General features: G+C 36.1%; 1 long non-coding RNA gene across 1 annotated transcript in view; it reads left to right on the top strand.

Annotated features, from left to right (window-relative positions):
• Window positions 1-12,714, top strand: part of LOC121328036 — a 119,554-nt gene extending 106,840 nt beyond the window's left edge. The window contains exon 2 of the long non-coding RNA XR_005951634.1: window positions 8,121-12,714. This is a non-coding gene — a long non-coding RNA (uncharacterized LOC121328036). The remainder of the gene's footprint in view (window positions 1-8,120) is intronic.
• Window positions 12,715-13,118: the final 404 nt, after the last annotated feature.

Genomic DNA, 13,118 nt, shown 5'->3' with positions numbered 1-13,118 from the left:
GGAAATACGAGATAGCTAAGGGAAGTACATATCACATTTTTAAACTACTGTGGCTTGTATTACTGTATTGCAATAGATCCTTTCATCTGCTGGGCTTTCTATCCTTTAAGTGCTCACTTTCAGGTCAATGTACTGTATGATGGCGTTAGCTTTTATTCAGAGACCTAGTGTCTCCATACCTTTAATGGCTTGTACCGTAATGGTACTATGACAGTTTATTTTTTAAATTTTTGGTACTTTACATGTGCACTCTCTTTACTTACTGGAAGTCACTTACATCAGGGGAATCCAAACTTTGAATTCATCAATCATAGGCCCTGTAGCACATGTGCAGCATCTCAACACAGCTATAGAAAAAGAGTGCTGTCGTTTTTCACTCCCACTGGAACTCACTGACACTGACTGTGATTCCATCCATCATGCGCCATGATTGGTGATTTTAAATGTCACCATTAAGCGACTAAAAATAAATAAATAATTCACATATTTAAAATATATTGTATTTTCATATATGCTTTAATATGATGTGTTTCCAAAGTAAAGTATCAGCAAGCTACCTAAACATCTTTGTATTGCTCTACACATTGTTGTGGTTTGTTAGAATGTGCACAACAATTCTTGAAGTGGACCTTTTAACCATTGAAGTCTGTTACTGGATTGTTATTATTTATATAAAACACTTGTGTAAAATCTTTTCCAAGAATTGAAAAAAAAAATAGGTCTTTAGTCCTGTCTAAAGAAATTAGTGTCACAAAATAATTGACACACATCAGGATCAATAAATTACACTTTAGAACTGTTTGTTACAAATGGCAGTTTAGAATTTTTGTTACAGTTGTATTAGCACTTGTCTTGTTGTCTAAGAAGTAGATAACACCCAGTGTTCCTGCTCTATTTGCATATTGTTATATATAGATGCAGTTTTGCACATATTGCCATTTTAAATGAATCAATTGTTTCCATTGTTTTCCTTTATCCTTTTCATTACTAGTTGGTTTTGACCAGGAGCTTTAGAAACGAGACCCAAGTAACCATGCCTGCATAGACTAATACAGTATATCTTGTTATTTATTTGTGACAGTTTTGTTTGTCTTTCTTTGAAATGTTGCTGCTGAATTGGATTGAACTGCTATTAAGCATTGTTTCCCAGAGGCTCGTAAGATTGAGCTCCCATTGATTTAAACTCAACTTCATTGTCCACCTAATATCCAGCATTCATATTCATGTTGTACTTTGATTTCCTATTCAGTCACAGCTAAAAGGCTACATTGTTATCTTTTCCCGTTTTAAATTGTCCTTATCCCTTTGTCGATTTGTGTTACCCCAAATTTAGAGCTATAAAAGTTACGGTTTCAATAGCAAAAATAAATACGTACATAAAATACAGTAAATTGCAGGTGACATTTCAACAAAGTTTCTCCATATCTCACGTGTTTATCAGCAGGATACATAGTATATATTCTTGAATTGGAATATTGATTATAGACTAAGCTGAGGGAACACATAGCTACTTTTTTGAGGAGCAGTGACTTGAAACTTGGTTCCGTGAGATTGGGAGACTTAATTTCAGGCAACTTTGCTGTATCAAATCCCAGGTCTCCCCTGATGTGCCATGCAGTGACCCGAAACCTAGTCTCTTAAAACCAAGTTCCAAGCCACAGTGGCTTTTTGTGCCTCAGCTTAATGGTTGTATTTAAGTTTTTTTTTTTTTTTTACAAAATATTGGATAAAATGTCACTTCCAGATCAGCCCCCTAACTACAATATAAGAAAGTAAATTGATCCAATTGTATTGCAGTACATTACTTTTTTCTTCGCTGAATTTGTATAAACGTGTTTTTATATATCTTTTTATGTGGGCTGAACGAGTTTCATTATTTTTATATTAGAGCTTTCTCTCTGTGCTGAACTTGTAACAACATTTAGAATAGATATTTACTGCTAATAGGCCAGGGTAAATGTTTCATGATTACTATAGTAGTGATATTTATTTTGCAGTTAGTGATTCCTACACTTTAGAATTCTTCTCCAAAAAATAAAATGAATGTGGTGTTGCAACTGTAGTCGGGCTAAGGATCATACTGTAGACGACACAAAAGTAGGAGTGGCAAACACTGTTGTAGCAGCAAAGGTCATTCAAAATGATCTAGACAAGATTCAGAACTGGGCAGACACATGGCAAATGACATTTAATAGAGAAAAGTGTAAGGTACTGCACGCAGGAAATAAAAATGTACATTATAAATATCATATAAATATATATCATAAAAGACCTAGGAGTTTTTGTTGAGTCAGAAATGTCTTCATCTAGACAATGTGGGGAAGCTATAAAAAAGGCTAACAAGATGCTCAGATACATTGTGAAAAGTGTTGAATTTAAATCAAGGGAAGTAACGTTAAAACTGTACAATGCACTAGTAAGACCTCATCTTGAATATTGTGTGCAGTTCTGGTCACCTCGCTATAAAAAAGATATTGCTGCTCTAGAAAGAGTGCAAAGAAAAACGACCAGAATTCCTGGCTTAAAAGGCATGTCATATGCAGACAGGCTAAAAGAATTGAATCTGTTCAGTCTTGAACAAAGAAGACTACGTGGCGACCTAATTCAAGCATTCAAAATTCTAAAAGGTATTGACAGTGTCGACCCAAGGGACTTTTTCAGCCTGAAAAAAGAAACAAGGACCAGGGGTCACAAATGGAGATTAGACAAAGGGGCATTCAGAACAGAAAATAGGAGGCACTTTTTTATACAGAGAATTGTGAGGGTCTGGAATCAACTCCCCAGAAATGTTGTTGAAGCTGACACCCTGGGATCCTTCAAGAAGCTGCTTGATGAGATTCTGAGATCAATAAGCTACTAACAACCAAACGAGCAAGATGGGCCAAATGGCCTCCTCTCGTTTGTAAACTTTCTTATGTTCTTATGTTCTTGTGTTCTTAATGTGTCCAAATCAGTGTTTGCCCTCTTTAATTGTAAATTTATGAGTAATTTACCACACAACGCTTTTTTCGAAGCCTTGTAAACATTGCAGGTGGTTCCGTAAAAACCTACAGTAAGCAGCCTTATTGTATATTATATACATCTGTGGCACTCATACTAGATGGAAGAGATAATGACACTACACTTCTATATGATGTTAGACACCTGTCACGTGTTAAACTGTTGTGGTGTTATGGCACTAAGTAAGTGGCTTCAACATACACTGAGTGTACAAAACATTAATAACACCTTCCTAATATTGAGTTGCACCCCCCTTTACCCTCAGAACAGCCTCAATTCATCGGGGCATGGAATCTAGAAGGTGTCAAAAGTGTTCCACAGGGATGCTGGCCCATGTTGACTCCAATACTTCCCACAGTTGTGTCAAGGTGGCTGGTAGTGGATTTCTACTCCGATTAGCTCGTTCCGCCTCATCCCGCAGATGCTCAATTGGATTGAGATCTGGTGACTGGGTAAGCCTCTGCAGAAAGCCGCATTTACTTGTGGCATGGGGCATTATCCTGCTGAAAAACTTCATTAGCAGATGGATACACTGCTGCCATGAAGGGATGCACCTGATTGGCAATGATGTTCAGATATCCTGTGGCATTCAAACATTGCTCCACTATTATCAAGGGGCCCAATGTGTGCCATATAAACACACCCCCCACACCATCACACCACCACCACCAGCCTGCGATTTTGACACTCGGCATGATGGATGCATGTACTCATGTTGTTTTCTCCATACCCTAGTACTCCCATCAGCGTGAAACAGCAGGAACTGGGATTCATCAGACCAGGCAATGTTTTTCCAATCCTCCAGTGTCCAGTATTTTCGTTCCTTAGCCCACTGCAACCACAGTTTCTTGTGTTTTGCTGAAAGAAGTAGAACTCTGTTAGGTCGTCGGCTGCCATACCCCATTCGTATCAAGGTACAAGTTGTGCGTTCTTTTATGGGTCTTTTGGCACCAGTGTTGTACTGGACTACCCGTCTATTGCTCTGCACAATTTGTGTCAGACTCCTTTGGCCTCATTCATCAATGAGCTGTTTTCGACCACTGGCCTGCCGTTGGCTAGATGTCCTTTGGGTGGTGGACCATCCTTGATATACACGGGAAACTGTTAGCGTGAAAAACCCAGCAGCATTGCAATTCTTGACACACTCAATCCGGCGCACTTGGCACCTACTACTATACCCCATTCAAAGGCACTTAAACCTTTGTCTTGCCCATTTACCCTCTGAATGACACACATACACAATCCATGTCTCAATTGTGTCAAGGCTTAAAAATCCTTCTTTAACCTGTCTCCCGTTCATCTACACTGATTGAAGTGGATTTAATAGGTTACATCAATAAGGAATCATAGCTTTCACCTGGATCCACCTCGTCAGTCTATTTCATGGAAAGAGCAGGTGTTCCTAATGTTTTGTACATTCAGTGTATATACTGACTTTTGTTTCATTAAATTAGTGGAATGCATAATACTAAAGTCATAACTGTCACTTCGGATCTAGGCTTTTTTTTTCTTTACTTAACATTCCAAAAATCTAACAATTAGCCAAGATAAATTACTACTTTTCAAAATATCTTGATCTATTCAGTTTCTTCTGTGATGCTTAATAGTGCTAACTTCTGAAGTGATGAGGCTAAATTAAACACGCCAAACAAGACATACTTTAAAAGACTGTGGTGCCACACTGTCTGTGCATAATGTATTACTTGGAAGAAGTATGTGTTGAAAAGCAATCAGCATTCTCTAGTAGATTCATAGGTGCAGACCATTACTATATGCTCAACTGACCGTTTAATGTTGTGTACTGAGGACAGTGCTGTGAAAACAGAGTGCTCAATTCTCAAATGTAAAAGGGAAAGTACCTGAGGGATGGTTTTTTCTCCTCCATTTTATTTTAAATGTAATTTTTCAAGAGAAAGAAATCTTTATCCACCCCTTGAATGAACTGCCCTGTCCTATTTTTCCAAGCAGACTGCTGTGTAAACTACTGTACCTTTTATAAAACACTGAATTATATTTGTGAGTTTAGCCAGCTCTTTAGTTATTAATTTGAACTTTACACTTATCAAGTGATTTGAAAATCATATATGTTTAATTCATACACATCAACATCAACAGTTGTTCAAAATAACAACTGTATTCAGGTTTGATTGTGGTCCTTGTTCAAGAAAATTTGAATACTGTCTAAAGAATATGAAAAAGATCACAAATAAATATTCTCAATAAACAGGGGAAGTTTACAACTGTTTGCATTGCATATTCAACATCTGACCATTTTTGGAAGATAATAATACATAATAATTAAATGTGACCTGCACATTTGAGATCTGTCTCATTTTACACTACCAAAAGCAATTATATAAAAATGTACAGCATTTTAAAAAGATCAGGACTTAAAAATGTAAATCTAGGTGAATAAATCTATCAGCATGTCAAGATTGCTTGGCAGAACTACAAATGACTTATTCGATTTCCAAGTGTTTTGATCTAATTGTATATGTATTGACTTCTTGCTAATAGTCTGTCTTTTTCTTGCTTAAGTAATTGCTTTGTCAATATGTAGATATAATTGAATAACCATATCCTGTTTGAAGCTATAAAGCAAGACAGATTGTGGCAGAGTAAATAACACACACACAAAAAAAAAACAGATTGTGCATGATGTTGTTCTTCATCATTATTTGTAATGAACTCCAGCAATATGGCAAGCCAAATTATCATTTAATGATATCTGAAATATATTTAGGAGCTATTTCCAAATCATTTCCAGATATCTCTAAATATTTGATGATATCTCAAAATAATTTTAAGTTATCTAAATATATATTTAGAGATACCTAAAAATGATTTACATATATCTCTAAATGGAGCTTTGAAAAGAGATATCAAAAATACATTTTGCGATATCTTTAAATCATTTAAAGAAATTTAATTTAAGATATCTCAAAACGGTGTACAGATATCTCTAAATATTTCAAGATATCTTAAAATGCAATTTGAGATATCTCTAAATTATTGGCTTGCCATACAGCCACAATGTCTACATTCTTGGTTGGTGGAGCACGCATTTATATACATTTTACAGTGCATAACATTCATTCATACAGGTGGAACTGAAAACCTTGTTGTCTTGGAAATTGGTTATTTTAGTGACAAATTCAACTGTAAGTTGACTATATCAGTGTTTCAGATGTCAAGGATTCTTAACTGCAGCCCCAGTTATTGCACCTTCTAATGGGCAAAATATTGTACAGGCAAGCTCCCAACAGGAAAGTCCATACTCGCTCCATTACCTGTCTGAAAGATTTTACCAAATACTAAATACAATGAATAGCAGCCTGTGACAAAGTGGCTGAATGGGAAAGGTGCAGGAGTGATGCAGTGTGGTAATTAAACAGACAGAGCCTTGTAATCCAGTTTAGAACAGTGAGCTGTATTTTATATTCCAGGTCTAGTGACCTAAACAATAATCCCCCGGCAATACACAACAGTGAGTGATACAGTTTATTTAGTGACTATTGGTAAAGTGCCGTTTCGGCTTATTGCTTGCCCTTAGTGACAGCTCCGGAACTGTATTAGCTGTCTCATAATGTGCAAGACAAGACAAAACAAACAAAAACCAGTGCGAAGGAACAGATTATAATTTTCCGTCCCCTTTTATGCTATCACACATGACCCCTTGGTAAACAAGTGCAACCGCCTCTCCTATCTGAGGCTGCCATGTCATTTCCCTTCCGGGTCAATTTGTTACTGCAAGACACTTGCCCCATTCCTGACTGGCCAACTTCCCTTGAACCCTGGGAAAGAATGGTCAGGTCAGCCCATCCATGGAACTCTGTTCTCGCTGCTTCAGTGCCCTCACAGGTCGGGGTGGAGATTTACCACCAAGAATCATTGTGTTTCTGGCACACAGCCATTAAATTATCTCTTTATGAATATAATATGTACATTACTATCTAATGATGTCTGCTCTCTTAAAGGTCAAATTGCCATTATGAACCACAATCCTTAAATTTAAGTCAGTAGTCAGTCAACTAATTAACAATGTCTTTTGCACATTTGGTAGCTTTAAATTAAACATATTTGTTTTGCAATTTTGCTTGGAATTTCATAATAAGCAGCAGCAGTGCCTGCAGTATTTGGCTGATCCATACATGTATCTCATACATGTCTCTGGCGAATATTAAACATTGCCTGTTACTTATTTCCAATGGCTTATTTTAATTTTAGACTCAATGGAGTCTATACAGGGAATGCATACAAGCTTGTCAACAGCTTTGACAGTTAAAGTTAAACTGTGTAATGTTTCCTAACTAAAAAGCATTGTCTGTTTAGCTGGTGACATAACACTGACATAAAGCAGGGAAGCAAAGGATACGACAAGATTGATGAATGTGTTGGAAATTGTCCACATAAAGATTCATTTAGAATGGCTTAAAATGTCAATGTTAAATGCATACAATGTATCTCTTTCCACTTGTGCAATTGCTCTTTTTGCGCACAAGCTGCAACACAGCATTGTAATGCATTACGTGCAGAAACATCACAGGCATGTTGGAAGTATTATGATTTGTGCCTGGTTATGACTCTTTTTATTTTTTTTATTGACATGATCCTGAAAACACACTGAAAATATAACAAAAAAGATGAACTTATTACAAAACAAAGCTAAAATGAAAAATGAGCAAATATATAAACATATATAACGAAAAGGGAGGGAAGTGTTGCCAGAATGCACTTACAGCTCAGTGTTTTATATTCAGTACAGCATGTTTAGCACAATGCATGCACTACTGCAACCACCCACCCAAGTGTCTAGTTAGCTGTGGGGAAGGAAGCAAGTCTACAAATGCAAAACATACGTGCTTGGGAAAATGTATCGTGGGAAGGGGCTTTTCGTCCTTCAATTAATCCTGTTTAACGTTTTATAAAACTTGAAACTTTTCCCCCAAGTTTTAAACAATGCTATTTAACATTTCCTGTTGCTTGTTCCATGTCCAGTGAGAATGGGAAGCCAATATGTGATCCATCTGTTCTGCATATTTGAATGCCTCTTTGCTCTGTTGCTGCCAGAAATGGGGAATCACTTATTTCACCCTAACTGTTCTTATTTGCCTCTGCAGGGATTCCAGACAAGATGAAAGGCGATATAAAGCGACCTCAACAGACTGAAGATGAGGAGACTTTGGACACATCTGGCACTGAAATTACAGTGAAGACTAACCTTGTGACCTTTAATTTGATTAATGTGGCATCACTGCTTCTCAGTGTATGGTAATATCACTCATATAATGTAAATGCCTTTCTGTAAGCAGAAAACAAAACCTGGTATGTTTCAGCTAGTGGAGCAGAGATGCAAACGTTATCCAGTATCCCTGCATTGACTAGTGTTTGTCCTATCAAGTATGGGCATTTTCAAAAGTAACAGCATGACTTTATTATTAATTTATAGAATGCCTTAGATTCAATTTTCTTTACCTTGAAAGAAAGTTGTTTGAGTAGCATGTTGCTCTTTGATCACACTAAAAATGAACTCATTTGTACATAACGAATGATGCTGCTGATATTTTAGAACTGATCATTTCATTCCAGTTTCTTTTATTTAACGAATGTCTAAATAAGTGCTATGAATATGTTTTAACATAATGTATGTCTTTCCAACGGATTTCTTAGTCTCTTAACACTAAACCAAACAATGCTATATGTTCAGTCTTATGTAACTTGTAAGTAATTAATTTAGGATCAATGTATATTTTGTTCAAATTTAAGCCTTGCGAACAAAGCTTTTGCAAAGCTTACAGGACTTTGGTTTGAATCTGCTGAAACATGGTGTTAGGTTTCCCTAGTGTACCTGAAGCAGGTAAGATCACCTCCATGCACAGTGGATTCATTATCTAACCTGCAAATGCTTTTTAAGTGACGTTAAAAAGAAATAACAAGAAGCCTTTAGGTACTCTTGTAGGTAACATGGGTATGATACGTCATACCTAGCTTTGCTACCGATTTCAGTTTTTATTTTATTACATCTTTTTTTAAAATTACTAATTAATCATTTTGTTGTTTGAAATCCTTAGCTTTCCAATATAACAGCCACAATACCATCACTGAATTTGAGTTTCATACCAGCACAATCATTTACATGACATCACTCATTCAGCCATCTCTTCCCCGGGCTTCACTCATTCAGCCTTCTCTTCCCCGGGCTTCACTCATTTAGCCTTCTCCTCCCCGGGCTTCACTCATTCAGCCATCTCTTCCCTGGGCTTCACTCATTTAGCCATCTCCTCCCCGGGCTTCACTCATTAAGCTGTCTCTTCCCTGGGCTTCACTCATTCAGCCGTCTCCTTCCCGGGCTTCACTCATTAGGCCATCTCTTCCCCGGGCTTCGCTCATTCAGCCATCTCTTCCCTGGGCTTCACTCATTTAGCCTTCTCTTCCCCGGGCTTCACTCATTAGGCCATCTCTTCCCCGGGCTTCACTCATTTAGTCCTCTCTTCCCTGGGCACTCACCCCTGCTTTCCATAAACAAGGTCTTGTTTAAATAGTATTCTATAGTATGCCTATGCTGAGGCCTTTTAATGCAGTGTATCCGTGCAGCAGTTTACATGTGACTCATTGGCCACTGTTTACAGAGATGTTATATTTTTTTCGACTTAACTTAATTGATGGCCACAAAAATAAACCCTGGCTGTCCAAACCAGCAAAGCACTCTGAGCACACTGTGTTTCTTCCAATTTGACATTATAATCCACATTTGAACTAGTCTGGAGACTATTAAATGTCAATACAAGCCTTGAATTACTGTTCACTCACTGCACATTTAAGCAACTGAACAGATTGATTTCTGATGCAAGGTTAATTCTACTATAATGTCAACCTATTTTAATAAATACATTATTAACTGTTTAACTAATAGATACTAATGTATTGAAACATTGATGCTATCTGGACCATCTAATTTAATTTTCCAGTATGCTAGACACATTGCAACATGGGTTTATATATATATATATATATATATATAAAGATCTTGTTTATTATACCATACAGTATAAACTGGAATCCAATCCTTTAATGGAGTATTTAAATATAATTTATAAATATACACATTGCATATAAACATTAGAAACTAATAATCCAATTGTTATTACAAATTAATTTCCATCAAAACAAAGCCGGTGTAATTGTCCAAATAGTTGTTATTCTGGAATGATTGAAATTAATTTAATCTTCAAGTAAGCAGGGGTTTGTGGTGCAGGGAAGAATGTTTTGAAGGAACAGTATGAATTTCCCAACTGAATTCAACTATAATTTATTTTTTGTTCTGGTAAGAAAACTAATAAGCCTAGCTTATTTATTTTATTAAATGAGTCAATATATCATGGATTGTTATGTTTTGTCACATCCTTCTGAACTCAATTAAAGTGGTGTTATTACAGCAGGCCCAAATTAAGCAACATTAAAATGGGATTATCCATAATGTACAGTTTTACCATTTTAAAAAGAAATGTCAAGAATAAAATGAGATAACTCGCCCATAATGCAGATACTTATAGCTTAATCCCCAGGACTCACTCCCCTTGCCATGCTTGTCAGTTTCTGTCTCCATGAGACAAACGCAGACATTTACTAAAAAACACAAACAGCAATAAAGCACTGACCTGAGCACTGTTCATTTAACACAAACATGATACCCTATGCAGTTTGTTGAATAACGCTTCAAGTGCAGGATTTTCCTGAACAATTGTGTCCACTACTATAGGCTCCTAACTGCAGTTCTCACTTACATCTCTAGAAATACATTCCCACAGAGGTGCGGACACCACCACATGCATTCATCTTTACTAACCCTGTACATGTCCTTTATTGAAACTCACTTGTACGTATTGCCCAATTAAAAGTTATTGACATTAAGGAATCATAGAATTTTTTTCATATGGCTTATTTCCCTTATTTGTGTGTTAGATTTAAAAATGGATTTATCTTCATTTCTATTTTTTGTCAAAGGAGTAGTGTGGCTTTGTGTGCTTGCATTTCAGGTGTTGCTGTGTAGGTCTGGAAAGAGGTCTGTGAGAATAATCTAAGCAATAGACAGTACATTAACACCACTACTGAAGGAATGGAAATGTACTGTCTTTAGACTGGAGTGTCTCTGGAGAATGTCATGCTGCATGTGATGATGTATCACTATGGTACGATGTTTGATAATAGTTGCTGCATTGTGCTGTGGCTCCAGACAGAACAGTGAGGATGCTGGATTGCATTTGTTCAAATGGCTAGCTTATTTAAGACTTCATATTCAATTTCATGACCCTGGTGACTAATGTGTGTGCATGTCTGATGAAGTGAGAAAGGTTTAACATCATTCCATAATTTGTGCGTTAGTTGTACTGATCTAGAATAGATGATACATATTTGCTCTTTTTTTCTTTGACGACATATGAGGGACTTGCTAGCTTATTATATTTTTTGGTTTGCTTGCTTAGTTTTTTATATGAGGATTTATTTTTTCCCAGTACCTTGTTCTGCCATTTTTACATCTTGGAAGCAGGGTTTCTCCTCACACTACTGGCAACTGTGGTGTGTCTTACTGTTACCTCTCCCAAGACTACTGACTTCTAGTCTGAATCTAAAATATACTTATTTTTGTATTTCTTAAAATATCCTCAGTATTTCTATTAGGACCTAAAGCTTTCCATATATAATGTCTGCACTTATTTGATGAATGCACTTCCCATACCATATTTGAAATATCCAGCTATTTTTCTAGTTAAAGACTCACAAAAGACATACTGGAGATATTTGATTATTTTACAGTATGACCATGCCATTAAACAATGTTTGTTTTCATGTCTATTTATACAATAATATTAAACAGAAAAAGAACAAGTTACAGTGCATATGTTATATTGAATACATAGAGTAACTCAGAGTTAATCAAACCATAGATATTATGGAGACAGTTTATTCTAAAATGAACAAGAAATGCACTGCTCCGGACTTAAGGTGAACATTGCACTTTGTATGTTAATGTAACACAGTGTTGTGTGATGTGTTTCTGTGTCCTATGAATTCAACAAAGTTAGATACTTGTACGTCTATTTAAATTTAGCAGGGAGTTTAAAATCACAGTTTCATGGAAAGCACCTCATAACTGAATAGCAGAAGGTACAATGGTACTCCTGGAGGAGTAACTGTAGTTCTGATTGTACAGATCTGATGAAAATAGAATTTATGATGGTACAGGGTTGCTGTCAAAACCCTAATTCTAAAATGCATAAAGTAACTTATATAGGGCATATGCAAATGTTGTAATAAAGCTATATACAGTGAATCATGTTTTGCCATGTTATACATGTCATATCACATACTCTAATATATGTATAAATAACCAGTTGACCAAAGTTGCCATGTAGCATACACTCTAATAGTCAGAATAATTCAATGTATGTTCAGCTTTGTTATTTCTTGTTTAATATGTATTTAACCAAACCACTTGTGACTCAATATATTCCAGTCCTGGGAGTCATTTCTATATACCAATATCTCCGTATGAGACAATTATGATGTCTAAAGCAGATCATATAATAAAAGCAGCATTCTATTTAAAGTTTACCTGTACCTGTCATATTCTACTGACACCATTTACTGTACTTCTGCTATTGCCTGCTCTGTTTTCTCCAACTGAACTCTAATAAACATGACTGCCCTAATTCACATTGTGTATTTAAGACACTGTTGTTTTTATGGTTCAAGCTGCTGAGTTTATTATTTTTTTTTGCATGCAGCACTCATTTTTAATTTCAATCACTCTCCGGTTCTCAATGAAATGTCCTTCTTCTAGCAGTGTCTGTAAGCAAGCTCTGCTCTAATGCTTTCTTTATGTTGTTGTTTGGTCAGATGCCAGTATTGATTTTCTTGTCTGCTTTGTCTCTCAACACAACCCACAATTCCCCTTTAATAATTAGGCTTATTGTTTTTAAATGTGTTTTATGTGTTCCAATTTATCATTCTTTATTTAAATTGTAAATTAGCCTTACTAAATACATCTTTATTGGCCCATTTAACACAATACTGTGTTTATGGTTTCTAAGTGATTTCCATGACCATTCTAAATACAT

This window comes from Polyodon spathula, chromosome 15, assembly GCF_017654505.1.
Source record: "Polyodon spathula isolate WHYD16114869_AA chromosome 15, ASM1765450v1, whole genome shotgun sequence".
NCBI lineage: Eukaryota > Metazoa > Chordata > Actinopteri > Acipenseriformes > Polyodontidae > Polyodon > Polyodon spathula.
The sequence above is the reverse complement of the archived record's forward strand: the minus strand, read 5'-3'. Positions and strand labels throughout refer to the sequence as shown.